At 33.4% G+C, this 18,350-nt stretch overlaps 1 protein-coding gene and 1 long non-coding RNA gene across 3 annotated transcripts in view; both read left to right on the top strand.

Moving 5' to 3' along the window:
* The window catches only part of LOC128554475 (uncharacterized), a 54,449-nt gene that overhangs the window by 33,709 nt on the left and 2,390 nt on the right, over positions 1–18,350 (top strand). The gene's annotated exons all lie outside the window — the stretch shown is intronic.
* On the top strand, positions 11,462–17,278 carry LOC128554476 (uncharacterized). The gene is made up of 3 exons (XR_008369620.1): positions 11,462–11,569; positions 16,572–16,622; positions 17,217–17,278. It is a non-coding gene; the product is annotated as an uncharacterized LOC128554476 (long non-coding RNA).

Here is an 18,350-nt window from a genome sequence, read left to right as displayed (position 1 = left end):
CCAGCAAAAACAGACATCATGAAATGCATGCCGCCTTCAAGCGGGATAACCCCTTCCAATTCAGTTGGTCGGGCCCACACAATTTCCAGGGCTTTTGTAAGTAACCCCATATCAAATATAATTGGGCAAACAGATTGACATAACGCATTGATTTGTTCTTTGGTTCGCTTTAGAATAGTGTACACAGTGTTGTAATCATTAGGTGTTGCCATTATAATGGGATTAAAAACTATTTCAGCAGTACGAAATGCTTTTCTCTGGTCATTGGAGTACATTAAACATGGACATGCATAGCGTCATCTCTGCACTCTAGTACAATATGCTCTCATTGCTTTGATTTTTTATCAGACCTAAAACTTAAAAAGATTGATTGCTGTGCAAAATTATGGGGGTGACGCATTTGCAATTAGCATCAGTAGGCCGTCATGGTAAAATATTTTTTAAATATTAGTATCTGGTAATACGGGATAATTTACACGGGGAAATATTTATATATGCACCGGATGTATTAAAATTTAATTTTATAAAAAAAAATCACTGTCCTGAACAAATTATTCAGTTGTACAAATAATTCATGAAAGTATTTTAGACTTGTCTGCTTGTTTTAACCCCATTTTTGAGACTGATTATGATTCTTGTTTATTTAGAAAATTTGACAAGGTCATGCACTGTTCAAATTCTGGGTTTCAATATTTTATTACATTGACATTGTGTATCATTGTAAAATCTATCACGAACAATAATTGTAAAATATTTTCTTCTCAATTTACCCCTTTTAGGCTTTATTAGTATGTAATTTTGTGTATTTCTACATTGTTTACATTTATTCATTTGAATTTTCCCGCTTCCAAACTTTAACCGGTGACGTGGCTATTTGTACCTCAACAATTTGGTCCTACCCCAAAATACTATTGGTAGCCAACAAAAATTATTGCAGCAACAAAATAAGTGTTAAAATGATAGTAAATGAAACAGATATGGACATATAAGATCAATACTACTTACGAGTTTCTTCCATTCCCAATGATCAGCTATTCTTCGTGTTATTTCATAGGACAACATCCAAATGAGTTACTCTTGATAAAACAAGGCACAGCCCAGTTTGTTCCTTAAATGCCGGTAGGTAAATATTTGAAGTAAAACTGATATAAGCTCTTATTAAATGCTTAATGTGTTTATAACAATAAAAAACATGTTTAGGTTAAGAAAAGGTGACTTAAGGTATTAGGCCCATAATAGAGTACCTCCTTTTTGAAGAGTATTCAATTTCTACCATAAACCTACTTTGACTGCAATTTTCAGGGGGGCGTAGGTTCAAGCCCCACTGGGACCCAAATTTTTTTTCCTTATTTTCCTTTTTTTCTTTTAAGTTTTTACTTCTTTCAAGACTTGTTATTGATTTATTGTATAAAAGTGGAAAAAAAATCATTTGATAAGCGATTTATTGCTGTTCAAAGTGAATTTACCTCTGAAACAGAAGGGGTAGAGTTAGACATCTTTAAAAATACTGAGTTACATGCGGTAAAAGTTCTCTATTTTGCCTTCATTCTTTAGATTACATATTGTGGAAGAAATGTAGGTAGGTTTTACTTCTGCCCCAAGGTTATTTTTGAATGAAGTGAGCAAAATTCAAAACAGACCCACAGGATTCGACCTTAATTTCTCAATGTTGGAGTTAGAATTCTGTCTCATTAAATCCGTTTACTCGAGGCACCCTAGAAATAATGATACTGACAGTTTTTATTTTAAGTTTTATAATTGTTTACCAATAGTTTGATGTTTCTTTCATAAAAAATAATGGTATAATGAATTCTCTGCAAACGTTTTGGATAAAGGCCACCACTTGAAATTTGTCTCTACTTGAGCTTGAGGAAATACCGTAAATTACACAAAATTTATAAAAAAAAAACGGCACGGTAAAAGTTTTTAAAAAATTGCAATTAAGTGCGAAGCACGGTCAACTGTAAGAATATACCCAGCAAATGCCATTTTTTAAACATTACTATTAGGGGCCTAATACCTTAAGTCAGAAAAGATAAAACAACATATGCTCAGTGCTCTTAAGTCTGGCTATTTTCAGTGAAAAATGTAGCCATTTTGAAAGCCATCTTGGATTCTACATAACAGTTTACACATTCTTCTTGCCCAAATATAACATGTTTTCAACATTATATATACAAACAGTGCTTGGAGCTGATAGGAAATGTCAGGTTCTTGTCATATTAACCATTTACATTTATTTCTAAAATTCATGTCAAATTACCCCACCCACTTATAAAAGCCTATGAATTATAAAAAAAAAAAATTTCTAACTCTATGTATATATTTTCATTATCTGAATGTTACATTTCATATCTGAGCATAAATACATATACATTTTGTCATATTCTTTTACCTGCTGTTAAAAATAACACCCAATACCCTAAATTTAACCAATTCCGAGGGATCAGTTTTCTACTTTTTTGCAAAATTTACAGAAATATATATAAAAAACAACTAAATAATGTAATTCCAATGTGTATCCGTGTATTTAAGGACATACAACATAATTAAAATCATTAAGTGCAACACTGGGGTCCACAAAGCTGAAAAAATGATATTTTTAATTTTTGGCGGCCATCTTGGACGCCATTTTGGATTTCTCAGAACGCCACCATTTATGCCGATTTATGCCGGTAGTTTCATAAACTTCAGACTTCTATGAACATTTTGGTATATAACTTATATTGTTGTACGGGGAGGGGGGTCCAGGTTCATATTTTTTAAAGCCAGAAAGTCACCCTACTACTTCTGTACCAGTACAAACCTGTTCTCTGTATGTAACTGCCCCCATCCAGACATGAATCAGAGGTGGAGGACGAATGATTTCAGACACAATGTATTTTATCAAATCGTCACGAAGAACATAGCCTCGTCCGTGGATCGATCCGTAGATCTGCTCTCTCCATATTGAGCAATTATAGTATAGAGTTTGTTTCTCGTCAGTACTATCTAATGTCCTGTCTTTAATCACCTTGTTTAGTATTCTAAAATTGAAAGCTGCCATCAATTTTATTTGCATTTGCTTATTTATTCCTCTCTGGAAATCCTTTACTTTGATGACAATTGTATATTCTTAATATGGATCTAGCCTCAAATGTACTAGAAGGAACGTTAGGGATCCGATTTCAGTGGCGGCAATTTTGAAAAGTGCTGAAAATAGTAAACTATTGACCTTGTGGGCGTTTTTTATCGTTTTCAACGATTCAAACAATTTTGTAAAATTAAAGCCAACTGAATCCGGGTACAAAGTCATATATCTGAATTTGCTAGCGGTCACTTTGAAATGTGCTTAAAACAATACTGTTACTTGAATCCTTGGGGACCCTTTCTATTTTTTTTTTAGTTATACTATTATTAAGTTTTCATTCAAATTTGGTTATTTTGTCCAGTCGGTATAGATTCGACTTTACATACATAGAAAGTGCAACCCTTTACATTAACAGTAATTCAATAGAGATAGAGAATACACTGAAATAACAACACTGATTGAAAAATGTAAAAGCATAGTACATAAAATCAAATGATGTACGTGGTTGGAAATACTACTATGAAATATACAGCAAAGCATAACCTTCAAGCGTAATGATGTCATAGACACGTGACCCAAGTATTTACTGTAAAAGGTTTAAATAACTGTGAAAAAAATCTTGCATTTGTTCAAGTCTTGCACTTTTCAAGGATTATTTTTGTGTTAAGGTCTGATATAGAGATCAACGTGCATTAGTATTATTCTAAGCAGGGATTTCAAAAATTGAAGATCCGCATTGGTGAGAAGGCAAATTTCTTATCCCACCCACTTTCGTATAGTTACTAAGCTGTAGTTCTGGCTACAATAATTTAACTGATCCTGTTTTTATTTTCTGACGGTCACGACCAGATCAAAAATAGTATTGAAACATCTCTGAAACTGAATTTTAGCTAACTAAACTCCAGACGTTTGAACAGGTAAGAAAACAAATAGAAAAATGCCCTGTCTTTAAACATGGGGGCCTCTATGGCCGAGTGGTCAAGGTCGCTGACTTCAAATCAGTGCCTCTAATCGATATGGGTTCGAGCGTCACTCGAGGCGTTGAATATTTCATGTGAGAAAGCCATCCAGCTGGCGTACGGAAGGTGCCTGCCTGTGATGAAATAATGCACGGAGGGGCACCTGGGGTCTTCCTCCACCATCAAAGCTGGGAAGTCGCCATATGACCTGTAATTTTGTCGTTGTGACATTAAACCCAACAAAACGACTAATGTACTTAAACGTATTTCCCTCTAACAATATAATGTAGGTTGATGTTTAAGTTTATTCATCCGTTCCTCAATGATATCAATCAAATTTTGGTAACGACGCATTTGGGAAAACGGTACACTAAGTGAGAGGAAATATGCAACTATAATTAAGTATCATGATACATTTCAAGTCATTGTGTGTACGTAGTATGTTTTTATTGTGATTAAAGTCCATTTTTAAACAACAGGTGCTTGAATTACGATCATTTATACAGAGGAAGTATGCAACCTTAAATAAGTTACATGACACATTTCAGGTCATTGTGATTAAAGTCCATTTTAAAACAATTCGTGCTTGCATTATGATCATGTATTCACTGTAACGTCCGTTAACTGTAGCGCGCCCACACATTTTTACCAGATGTTTTTCAAAGAGGCGAGCGCAAGCAAATCAAAACAAATATTTGTTTGTGTTTGGCGAAACCGATGAACAACTTTTTAAATTGGTGAGGACTAAATCAATTTGTTGACGAGGTCATTTCAACCGTTTCTGATTTTAAGATAAACACCTTTGGTCATACAGTGTGAGACATTATTGTGAAATATTCGACCTTGTGGTGATTTCAAAATATCGTTATGTTTACAAATTGGCTGCCCCACCCTGTCTAGGAGTCCAGTGTTAAAGCTATTTAGGAAAAAATATTTGTTTAAAGATATATTATTAGAGCCAAATTCATATTTGAAGATATGAACAATTACTTCATAGTATCTATATAAACATAAAAATAACATTCTTTGTGTTTATAAACAATAGTGTGTAAGGTTTTAAAAAGTGCACACCTAATACATGTATAGCTAGGCGCAGTATAAATGTGTACTTCCACTAAAAAAATCTGGAAGTTGTTTTACAAAATGACTGTTGTGCATAACAGTTAACTCTAAACAGTAGATTTACATCTCTAGCCTGAATCAATTTGATGAGGAATTTCTATATATGAAGTTAGTGTATTTAAATCAACATGCACATTGGATTTCTATGTATAGCCATGTAACATTTGTAATAAAAATTTTACTGAAGTTGGCGGCCTGGCGGCCTGGCGGCCTGGCGGCCAAGCGTCCTGAAGTCAGCGGCCTAGCATAATCGTGTATTTCTTGTAGAAGAATGCTTTGTATGATAACATAAATATAAAAATAACTATGAATACAAACGTATGATCTCAAGCATAAAAAAGAATGTTGCTTAAAAATTTGAGAGTACACTTACTAAAAAGAAATAAGTAAACAATCATGTATAAAATAAAGCTTTGTTCAATATAAAACACAAAACAGCATTTTAATTGCCCTGAAAATTTCTGATCCAGCGGACTGAAGTTAGCGGCCTAGCGGCCTAGACTATTTTTATACATAAAGGTGCTTAAAAACAGTCAAAACCGCTTAATCTAATAAATACATAGCATTAAGGCTGTTTCTGGTAAAAAAAATAACACTCAATCTAATCAAAACATAAAATGCTATATTTTGACTAGACTGGGCGTTTTTGACTGTTTTTAAGGATTTTTATGAACAGAAATTCTAGGCCGCGAGGCCGCTGGATCAGAAATTTTCAGGGCAATTAAAAAGGCTGTTTTGTGTTTTATATTGAACAAAGCTTTATTTTATACATGACTTTCTTTCTTTTTAGTAAGTGTACTCTCAAATATTTAAGCAACATTCTTTTTAACGTTTGTATTCATAGTTATTTTTATATTTATGTTATCATACAAAGCATTCTTCTACAAGAAATACACGATAATGCTATGCCGCCAGGCCGCTGGGCCGCTGGGCCGCTGACTTCAGGTCGCTAGGCCGCTGACTTCAGGCCGCTGGTCCGCCAACTTCAGAGAAACTGTAATAAAGATGTTGTAGAGATTAAACTGAGATACTTCCTCAATACTATTGGTCCCAGAGCTCACGGACTTTTATTGCAACAATTGAGGCCTAAAGAAGTTTATACATTTTTGGAAACCATATTTCATATCCTCCATGAAAACCCATTCAGTAACTATCTGATTGTCAGTAAATGTGTATATGTCAAACAATGACAAACTGGATATTCAAGGTCAAAGGTCAAATTTATGTAAAAATCACAAACATTAGCATATTTGAAATTTATTTTCATTCTTAAAAAATAGTTTGATATCATAAGTCACTCATCTTTATTTATGTAATGTGTATATATCAGCCAAAATTAGAAATACAAATATTATTGCAAAAATTCAAGGCAAACCCTGATAATTGAAAGTCAAAGTTCATTTTCATGCAAAAATGTGAAAAATGTTACCTTTACTTTTTCTAATCTGTTTAATATTTCTTCACATTATCAGTCGCTGAAGTTAATTCGTTTTAATATTTGTATGTCAGGCAAAGTCAGCAGTGCAGATGTAACCCAAAACTACCAAGGGTAAAGCTAGTATCAAAGGTCAAAGGTCAAATTTGTATGAAAAATCGGATGAATAGCTTCCTGTTTAAAAAATAACAGATACCTTTTTTCATTATAAGTAATTGCTCATGATTTATTTTAATGTATATATGTCCCACAATGTCCAAAATAAAAATATAGTCTGGAATGAGTCAAGTTCACATGTGATATTTAGGGTCAAAGGTCATTTTCAAGTTAAAATTTAAAAAAAAAATAATAGCTCTTTAACTTTTCTCTTTGTTGATAATATCTTGTTGATATTAGTCAATGATATCAGTTCATTTTAATGTATAAATGTTAGGCGATGTCTGGTATGCACATATAATTTCAAAACACTCAAGGTCAACCATAATACCAAAGGTCAAAGGTCAAAAAAGTGAGTAAAATGTTGCAATAATATCACCTATTTGTAATAATTTTTATTGTTTAAAAGTATTTGTTTTGTCATTTAAGTAACTGGTCGTTGTTCATTTTACTGTATATGTGTCAGACGATGTCATGCAAGAGAAAATAAGTCAAGGTCAAACCTGGTATTGAAGGTCAGGGGTCATTTTTGTATAAAAATCACAAAAAGTAGCATACTTACTCATTACTTTGTTTAAAAATAGCTTGTTATAATTCACTGTTACCAATTTACTTTAATGTATACATGTCAAGCAGGGTCAGCACTGTAGGTCTTATCCCAGTAAGTTTAAGGCAAACCTATTATCAAAGGTCAAAGGTCAAATTTTTGTAAAAATTCGCAAAAAAAAGCATTTTTGCAATGATGTTTTCTTTATTGTTTTAGGGTATTTTTGTCACTACTAGTAAAATTGATCATTACTCATTTTAAAGTATCTATAACAGATAATATCACTGTTGAAATAATAATGAACAATTAGTCAAGGTCAAACCTGACATTAAAGGTCAAAAGTCACTTTCATGTAAAAATTCAAAATACAGCATATTTAATTTTTTCTTCGTTAAAAATTATCTTGTCAATTTTTTTTCATTGAAAATAATTCTTTCTTAAGTATATTTGTAAAGCAATGTCAGCAATGCAGATCTAATTTCAGTGATTGGTAAAGCTTATATCAAAGGTAAAAGGTCAAATATGTGTGAAAGATCGCAAAAAATAACATTTTTGCAATACTTTTCATTGTTTAAAGGTATTTTGTCATTATTAGTATCATATAGTTATTCCTTGAAGTTTCATATATATATATGGGTTAATGTCAACAATGACGATATCATCAGACATGAGTCTAGATTAGCCCTGATGTTAAAGGTTAAAATTCATTTTCGGGATAGCACTGTTATTTTATTTCTTTGTTCAAAAATATCTTGTCGTTATAACTTGATGTTAATTCATTTTAATGTTTACCATTACTTACTTACTGCGTTCCATCTTCTTGTGGCCGTTTTATATCTTTAGATTAGATGCGGCAATGAACTGCACCGTATTCTGCAGGTCGCTGGCGTAGACGGAGGATAGTCCTTAGGCTGTGCCTGATTAGCTTGTGTAGACTGTCATGATTGGGCAAGTAGCCTCCATTTATGTTCTTCCAGTCTGACGCAAAGTTGTTCTTCAGTAGGGTCTGAGCTTCTCTGTATGAAGTTTTAGGTTCGGGCTGTATTTGCTTGGTTGCTTCCTTTGCAAGTTTGTCCGCAGCTTCATTTTCGGCTATGCCCACATGTGCAGGACTCCATTGAAATGCTACATTGTTGTTCTCAGACAGGAGATTGATGTTTTCCAGCAGCTGTCTCGTTAAGATGTCTGATGGATCTGCTTAGAGAGCCTGAAGAGCTGACTCGGAGTTTGTTAGGAAAACAATATTTTGTCCCTTTTCTCCTCGTTCATACAATTGTGTGGCCAATGTGAGAGCTTGCATCTCGGCTCTGAAGTTGAAGTTGGAGCATCTCTTGCCGACTGGATGAGAGACTGTGAGAGTGGAGCTGTCTGGAAATTTAATGTAGGCACCACTCCAAGCATTCTGTACTGCTTTTTCTACTGATTTATTGGTATATGCTTGGATCCAAGAGCTGGATAACGGTCATTGATCATTTCTAGCGTAAGTGATTGTTAGTGAGCCTGATGTTGTTTTCCCTTTTCTTCTTCTCCTGGCACCTCCAATCTGATCTTGGGAGCACATTGTCTAGGAACCCATTCATCGGGCACAAGCGGCTCTGCCTCTGTGTCCAGTGCTACTGCTTTCCCTTTTTGCAGTTCTTTGACGATATGGTTGAGACTGTCGTTTCAATCTGTTCTTGGTTCTGCTCTCGGGTTTTGAGTGGAGTGGGTGTGATGGTAATCTCTTTGCCTTCTCTGCCTACACAAGGGCTTTTTACTCTCGTATTGTCTCTAATGGCTCAAGGTTGGCTGTCTTTTCCTTTCTTTTACTGGAAATGTTTTCATTGCTCCGAGAATTATCTTCAGGCCTGAATTTTGAACCTTGTCTAGTTTGTCTTTACTGGTTTTGGAAGCAATTACCCATGAGATGGTTGCGTACTCTGCTATAGGCCGTACGGTGCCTGTGTAGACTTGCTGTAGGATCTTTTCATTTGCTGCCTTACTTGTTCCAGCCAGTTTTTTCATAATGGCCAGTTTCTTGAAGACCCTCTCCTTTGACCTTTAATGTCAGGTTTGACCTTGACTAATTTGTCATTATTAAGGAAGAATGATATCATCTGTTATATGTACTTTAAAATGAATAATGATCAGTTACTAGTTTTGTCTAAAATACTCTAAAACAATTAACTTGAAGAAAAATCATTGCAAAAAAACAACAGTTTTTGCGAATTTTCACACAATTTTGACCCTTGACTTTTGATAATAGGTTTTCCTTTGACGTATTGGGATAAGACCTACATTGCTGACCTTGATTGATATGTATACATTAAAATAAATTGGTAACAGTGAATTATAATGACAAGCTATTTTTGAACAAAGTAATGAGTAAGTATGCTACATTTTGATCTTTTAAAGAAAAAATGACCCCTGACCTTTATTACCAGGCTTGACCTTGACTTGTTTTCGCTTTCATGACATCATCTGACATATATAACGATCAGTTACTAAAATGACAAAACAAATACTTTTAAACAATAAAAATTATTACAAATAGGTGATATTATTGCAACATTTTACTCACTTTTTTACTTTGACCTTTGATATTATGGTTGACCTTGAATGTTTTGAAATTATATGTGCATACCAGACATCGCTTAACATTTATACATGAAAATGAACTGATATCATTGACTAATATCGACATTATAGTATTAACAAGGAGAAAAGTTAAAAAGCTATTTTTATCATTCTTTTACTTGAAAATGACCTTTGACCCTTAATATCACATTTGAACTTGTCTGATTTCAGACGATATCTTTATTACTAACATTGTAGGACATATATACATTAAAATAAATCACGAGCAATTTCTAATAATGATTAAAAACATCTGTTATATTTCTAACAGGAAGCTATTAATGCGATATTTCACACAACATTGACCTTTGACCTTTGATATTAGCTTTACATCTGCACTGCTGACTTTGCCTGACATACAAACATTAAAACGAATTAACTTCAGTGACTAATAATGTGAAGACATATTATAAACAGATTAGAAAAAGTAAAGGTAACATTTTTCACATTTTTACATTAAAATGAACTTTGACCTTCAATTATCAGAGTTGACTTTGACTTTTTGCAATAAGATTTGCATTTCTGACTTCGGCTGGTATGTACACATTACATAGATAAAGATGAGTGACTTATGATAACAAACTAGTTTTTAAGAATAAAAACAAATTTCAAATATGCCAATTTTTTGTGATTTTTACGTAAATTTGACCTTTGACCTTGAATATCAAGTTTGTCCTTCATTCCTTTTTGATAAATTTTTTATTGCTGTCATTGTTTGACATATATACATTTACTGACAATCAGGTAGTTACTGTAATTAAACAGTGAAAAAACTTGTAGACGTAAACTTTACCCTACCCCCTAATATTAAGTGAGTTTTATAAGTAGTTCTTAAATCCCACCAGGACTGAGGTATTTTGATTTCCGTCTTCTGGCCTGTTTCGTCGCGCCTTTGTCTTCTGCAAAGGCATTGAGTACATGCGTTTTAGGTTCTTAAGGATTGCATTTATATATATGTTACAATACATTTTGGATATATATATATATATACACAAGAGCATTTTTGTGTTTTACATTACATGCCTTCTGTTGCTTTTGCGTATGTTAGGGTTTCACCTAGCGGGGATAACTTTTATTTACACTGTCCTGTGGCTGGAACATGGTGGGGGTAAGAGTGAGGTTAGGTGCACCATAAACCGGTTTAAGGTCCCCAGTGGTGGTTTTGCCACTGACCGTTCCAAAGCGGTGCCCCACTGTGTTCCTTTATTTGTTTGTTTTGTCCTTGTGTGTTTGCTTTGTGTGTGTGTTGTTTGCGTGTGTTGAACGTGTGCGCGTTTGGGGAGGCTGTGTTTTTAGAACGTGGCTTTCCCTGTTGGATATTCTTCCTTGTTTTTTACCTCCCCTATCACAAACATAAGTGAACAAAATATAGATAGGCACGGCTTTGACACTTAAGAAATGGGGTTTCATGGAGGATATGAAATATTGTTTCCAAAAAAGTATAAACTTCTTTTGGCCTCAAGTGTTGCAATAAAAGTCCATGAGCTCTCGGGCCATATTGCATTATGTTATCAAGAGTTTTATCAATGTCAATATTTACCATCCTTAAATAGTTCACGTGATAAAACATTGCAAAATATTTGTCGTTTGAGATAGAAGAAAATTTAAAATAATAAGGAGCTATTATAAAATGAAGATGCTGTTAACACCATTTATTGTTACAAGTAAGATTATGTATTGTTTATTTCTGGTTTGTTTACAGATTTAAAACATGATAATAAAATATGCGGATGTCGTTGGGTGGTTATGTCACATTCATGTTTCCCGCTCAATAAATTGAGTTTAGATGAAACGTTGCGGCAAAGGCCAATGCCGCTAAAACACAATAAACAGTGTGCATACTATAAAATATGGAGTCTAGGAGTTGAGTCTGGATGACCTTGGAGTCTAATTTAGGAGTGAAATTCTGGAGTCAAATTAAATACAGTGTTTCGTCCAAAGCTTGAAACAGTTTAAAAATGGAAATTTATTCAGAACAAAACCAGTGGTGTTACTGGTGAAAATAAAATAACTTAAGACGAAGTTATAACAATAAATGTTTGTTGCTGTTGTAAATAAGAATAGTGATTGTTGGAATGAAGAAACAGATTTAATGTATTATTGATAAAATACAAGAGACTGATAGTTACAATAATGATTACGAGAATGATGATGATTTGTTTTATAATCATGTTTACAACAATGTGGACTGTTGTTTGTGTCTTTAAGGACGAAAAGGTATTTCAGCAACTACGTTATCATTTTTCATCATCATCGTCATCAATATTTCAATTTTATGTCGAATAACGTTATGTATGTTATGTTATGTTATATTATCCTGAAAACCAATTTATCATCATTGACAAACAAAATAGTTGAAAGTTTCAAGCAGCAAAGTCTCAGTACATGTCATTACCTTGTCTTTAGCAACAAAACAAATCCCTCCATCACCATAGTCATCACCAATAAAAATAATAAGTTTAGCCTGTCTACTTTCATTTTCTTTACTTCCGGGAATAGCTGAATGTCGAGTGACGTCATTTTCTGTGTTGTCAAAAACATACCCATGCCCGGCGAGACTGCATGAAAATGTGCCCGGTGTCCTATAACCTGTAATTGTGTCGATGCGACGTTAAACCCAACATAACAAACAAACTGTTCTGTTACAACTAAACAATGCTGTTATTCTTGGTCATCAGCAAAAACATCAAGAAAAACTGGCAATAATGATGACTATGCTAGACAATGATGATGGTGGTGGTAGAGATTATGTTGATGATTTTGATGGTGGTGGTGATGATGATGATGATGGAAATGATAATGGTTGTGACTTTGATGATGATTGCGATGTGATGATGGTGGTGGTGGTGGTGTTGATGATAATGATGATGATGATGTTGACAGCGATGATGGTGGTGGTGGCTGATGATGATGGCAGTGATGAAAAAGATGATAATGATGGTTTCTGTCAAACCAATTAACCTTAAAGCCTCTAGCAGTAAAACCTTTCCGCAGCAAAAGCAAATTTTATTTATTGTCACCTGTTATCTTTCAAGAAATTTTGTAGTCTCTACTTTGCTGACACTAGATCAGAATACGATGTTCAAAAGCATAATGATGAGGAAGGATGCCTTGACTTGGACTGATAAACCCAGTCTGTTTGATGTATAATGTAAACACAGTTAATGTTTTTTTTTAGTCGTATATTGCATTAAAAAATGTTGTCAAGTTTGGCATGATGAATTCAAATCTGATATGAAAATGGTTTTAAGAATTAAAAAATTTCCATTATGAGCTGTCGATTTCAATATTGCTTTTAGGTAGCAGGGTACACTTCGAATTTTGGCCCCGTCAATATTTGTAATAATTAGAACTTCGTGATTTTGGATGTCTGTAAATTAAAGTGAGAGGTAATGATTGTTAATTCTTTAGAAATTTTAAACAGCTGATACATGTAAAATTGTGATGTCAGTTGTAAAACTAACTGCTGCTAGCTTTGTATGAATCGATGAGTCACATTGGCGCGGGAAATTCAAATCATAGAAGGGTTCCATGCTTGTTGATTGATGAACATTTTTGCTATTTTGTGAAAAAACGAGATGGATGGGCCCCCATTCCATTAATATCCTGTAGTTCAGTAGGGACTATTAAATTGAGAAATGCAATAAAATTGGACGTTGTTCCTGCAGCAGAATCATTGCAGGCTGTTCAAAAAGTGCAAAATTGACGATTTTGACATGTTATTTTTAATGGATGGTGTAAAACTTTCGTTTTGATAACTTTCTGTATTCTTGTACGAGAGTCCTTATCTTGTCATTAATTAAAAGCAGAAAACATGCACACAATTTATAAAATGGCCACCCTGATTCTGCTCATTAGGAAAGTGCAATATTACGACTCGCTACATGTAAGCCTGGCCGTGCCAAGAATTTTCGAATCTAAGTGTACCCTGCTACCTAAAAGACCATGAGGATTTTTATGATGCAGATTATAGTGATGACGATCATGATGATTAAACATTAATTATACAAAGTTGATGCATTTCACTGTAGACTCACCTCAAAACAGAATGGCTTTAGTCGCACTTTTATTATCACAAACATAATTAATTTTCATCAGTAACAACAATATAACAATCATCATTATCATAATACATGCCATTATCATAATGCATGCCATTCTCATAATTACTGACAAAATCATTATGAAAATATTCTCTCATCATCATCATCACCACCATTGTAATTAGCAGCAACAGCAGCAGCAACAACAACAACAACACACACAATCAAAACAACAACATCTTAAAGTAACAGCATAACTACTTGTCATAATTTTCCCTATCTTTCTCAGTTCAACAAATTAACAACATCATCAACATCAGTGCTATTAACATCATCCTCAGCATTTTGCATTCGTCAGGATTATCAAAAACAACATTGACAAAAGCAATATCAGCATTTTTTGCATGATCATCATCATGTAACGCAGCAATAACTGCATGTCATCATCATCATCATCATCATTATAATTATTATTATAATCATCTACAGCATCCACGTTTCCCAACTTGCCTTCTATAATATGACTTTTATCATGTTCTCATTACATCTCGTATGATAAAAATAAAATATCTGATTTTGACTCCAAAATCTCATTTAATTCAAATTTTTCTCTCCAAGATCACCACTCCACGACTCCACTCCATATTTTGTAGTATGCAATGGTATTCTACTTAGAGCAAAATAAAACGAAACCGGCTAATTTCGGACGTTGATACCAATACAGTTACTGTGACTGCATATGAGGTCAATAGTGAATAGATAGCAAAGATACCTCGGTTTTCCACTTTTTTATCTGAACGTTAAAGGATATATTATATCCAAAATATCAACATATTTACGTGACTAGCTATCTTATTGACCGATTTAATATACCAAGTGGCTTATTTTCTCCCTAACTTCGTTCGACCGAAAATAAATTATTTCTTTCCTTTACTATATAATTGATACCAAACAAACAACAAAACACAAAATAGGTTTCAAAGATGGTGTTTTACTACTGCTCTTATAACAAATCAATATCACAATAACACAATACATCAATGGAACGCCTTCAAAATATATATAGTCAGAAATACCATAATTCTTTCTAAATATGCATGCACTTAAGCAATCAATATGCCAAAGGAAGCATAACATATACCGGACTATTTATGAACATATACAATAAGGCAGAATACAGGATGGACAGTTCATATGTAATACGACAAATACTTGTCATATTATCTTAATCTTTACGCATTTTTTTTTTTTAAATTTCATCTAAAAACTACCCAGAAAGACAGGTTAATCGTATGCTGCGAGCCAGCTGCCCCAACCCTAACTCTTTTCTAATTTTTATAATATTTTTATATATGAGGGGGGAGGTTGGGAGAATCCGAGGCTCTGACCAGCGAAAAGGCTCTCTCCAACCCCTGCTTTCCGAGTATTTACTAACATCAATGTTTCTAGCAGATAAAACAGAACAAAAACAATACGAGAAAAAAAAAGAAAACTGGGTAATGTCCGTGAACTGCCATCCAATTATAAATCGATGAATTTCTTACAGAAATATTTAAGTTATGTTTTTTTACAGAATAAATGACATTAAGACCATCTCCCCATATTTCTGCAAATACTATGTCAGGATTTGGCGAACCTGCGTGTTATCGCTTAGTGTAGTAAACCTCGAATGAAGTAACCCGCGCTAACTCATGAAAACTTCGTGCGTAAATTTAAACCAAAAGTTAACAAAAAACAAGAAAGAACCATAAAGTACCAAAACGAAAAAGATATGAATAGTAGAGACAAAATCCGTGACTCTCGTTTGTTAATTTACCAAATATTCATATATGGCACCCCCTACTTTCCAAGTATTTACTAACATCAATGTTTCTAGTAGATAAAATAAATGTGCCAAACAGAACAAAAACAATACGAGAAAAAAAAGAAAACTGGGTAATGTCCGTGAACTGCCATCCAATTATAAATCGATGAATTTCTTACAGAAATATTTAAGTTATGTTTTTTACAGAATAAATGACATTAAGACCATCTCCTCATATTGCTGTAAATACTATGTCAGGATTTGGCGAACCTCCGTGTTATCGCTTTGTGTAGTAAACCTCGAATGAACTAACCCGCGCTAACTCATGAAAACTTCGTGCGTAAATTTAAACCAAAAGTTAACAAAAAAACAAGAAAGAACCATAAAATACCAAAATGAAAAAGATATGGATAGTAGAGACAAAATACGTGACTCTCGTTTGTTAATTTACCAAATATTCATATATGGCACATTACAACACATGCTATTACTTAGTAACATCTTTAAAATGCGAATAATAGACATTCCTGCAACGTTAATGTAACTCATTTCTGTTGTGCAAAGTGTGCAGAAACTTCACTATTCGTGTCTTGAAATAGTGTTTATGAAATACACTCGGAAAACTTTTCCAAGTTATTTTCTTTTAAGTTGCACCTAAGTAAATAGAAATTTGTTACGAGACACAGTTGAGAAAATGAAATTTCATCATATATACTCATACATACTGTGAAAACTAAACAAATTAAATCACAGGACATAAACAGTTTTGCCTTGTGAAATACTTGCTTATCTAAACTATATTTTTATTTATCCTTCCAGCATTGCTGTTAAGCGCTGGAGCTGCTGACAGATGTGGGGACAGATGTACATGTAAGTAAATTAATTAATTGTGTGAGTTTGCCTTTTTCGCAAAACAATCCATAACCATTTTATTCAACGTTTGGGATATTGTATCAGTCACAGGAATCACGTCCACTTCAGATAGTGAACTAATTTGTAAGAAAACGACATAGACCAACCCTACCATAAAGGCTGGTATACATGTTTAGTCAAAAGACAAAGCATTTACGAAAGTACAACTGGTGAGTAAAGTAATGCTAAGTTATTATATAATCAATGCATCAAGATATGATTTCTTCTTTATCATGGTGCATCTTTCACCGTCATTTCTGATATCGAGCATAGTATAGTTAAGTTAACACTATATTAAATGGACACAGATTAACATTAAAACTTATACGAGCTGTGGTGAACCAATATTTGACCGATCGAGATTCGACTGGAGTTCGTTTTTAGTTACAGATTAAACTTAAACAAAAACAAAATGTATCGTAAACTTACTCTCATGTTGCTCATTTCTAACAAAATTATCTTTTATCAACTTACATGCACGGATGTCTTATATGTATCTGCAGCAAAATGTTTATGCCTTTCTTGATGTGCGGTTATATTTTCATTTTTAAGCTACTCAAGTATGTACAGATGATGGAATATGTGTAAATAGGACGGACCTAGTATCGTGTGGTAAGCAGATCCTAATGACAAATTAACATGCTTTCGAAATGTAACATATAGGGGATATTTGTTTGTTTCAGTGTAAGATTGAAATATCTTTCACGAGTGAACACAAGATGCAATATTTTCACGAGTGGCAATGTAAGATATGTGTTCGTAACTGAAATATAGTTTGATCTTACATGTAAAACGAACAAATTTTCTCTTTTTTTATGTTTTGACTAAATTTATCAATTCTACTGTTAGATAGATTTGATATCTTTCACTGTGCAAATACCAGATAGTCGTATGTCACTTCTATATTTCGTTAATTCACTGAAAAGCATGTGCTGGTAATTTCTAAGTGATTTGTTTTCTCCGAAAGCCAACATCTCTGGTTTCTTGGTGAAATATAGGTTAATCTTATACCGAAACAAATAACTATATATATATATATATATATATATATATATATATATATATATATATATATATATATATATATATATATATATATATATATATATATATATATATATATATAATTTTCAAAGAATGTCTAAAAATTATAGATCAACATTCTGTTGCCATACCAAATACTGTTTATATTCGAGCTTGAATATTACGATCTTCCTCCTTAGATTCAGAAAGGAAATAATGAATTGCTGTGCAGTAAAAAAGATTCAACACTCAAGCAGATCGACAAGTTCATCCAAAAACGCAACAATTTGCGGTGTGTTTTGGTACTTGCGTGTGTAGGTTTGTGAGAAAGATTGATATACAAGGAAAATAAACATGTCTGATTCAAGAAATAAACAAAATAATTTTATGCTAAAAACGGAATATCTGAAGTTTTCTACAGAAATAGTTTTTCTTTTCTTTATGTCAGATGCATGGACTTACCCCCCATACTACTGCCTCAAGGGATACGAGTGCTGCGGCGTTCAGGGTTGTATGCCAGTGGGTGATGTATGCTGTGGCAGCATTTTCTATTGTCCGAGTGGCAATACTTGCTGCGGAACAATGTTTTGTTGCGAAGCGGGAAATTTCTGTGATATAAATGGGAAATGTGTTTTAGATAAGTACTAAGTGTTTATTCAGTAT

Source organism: Mercenaria mercenaria, unplaced genomic scaffold, assembly GCF_021730395.1.
Source record: "Mercenaria mercenaria strain notata unplaced genomic scaffold, MADL_Memer_1 contig_5065, whole genome shotgun sequence".
Lineage (NCBI taxonomy): Eukaryota > Metazoa > Mollusca > Bivalvia > Venerida > Veneridae > Mercenaria > Mercenaria mercenaria.
Note: the sequence above shows the minus strand (reverse complement) of the source record. Positions and strands in the feature narration are given on the sequence as shown.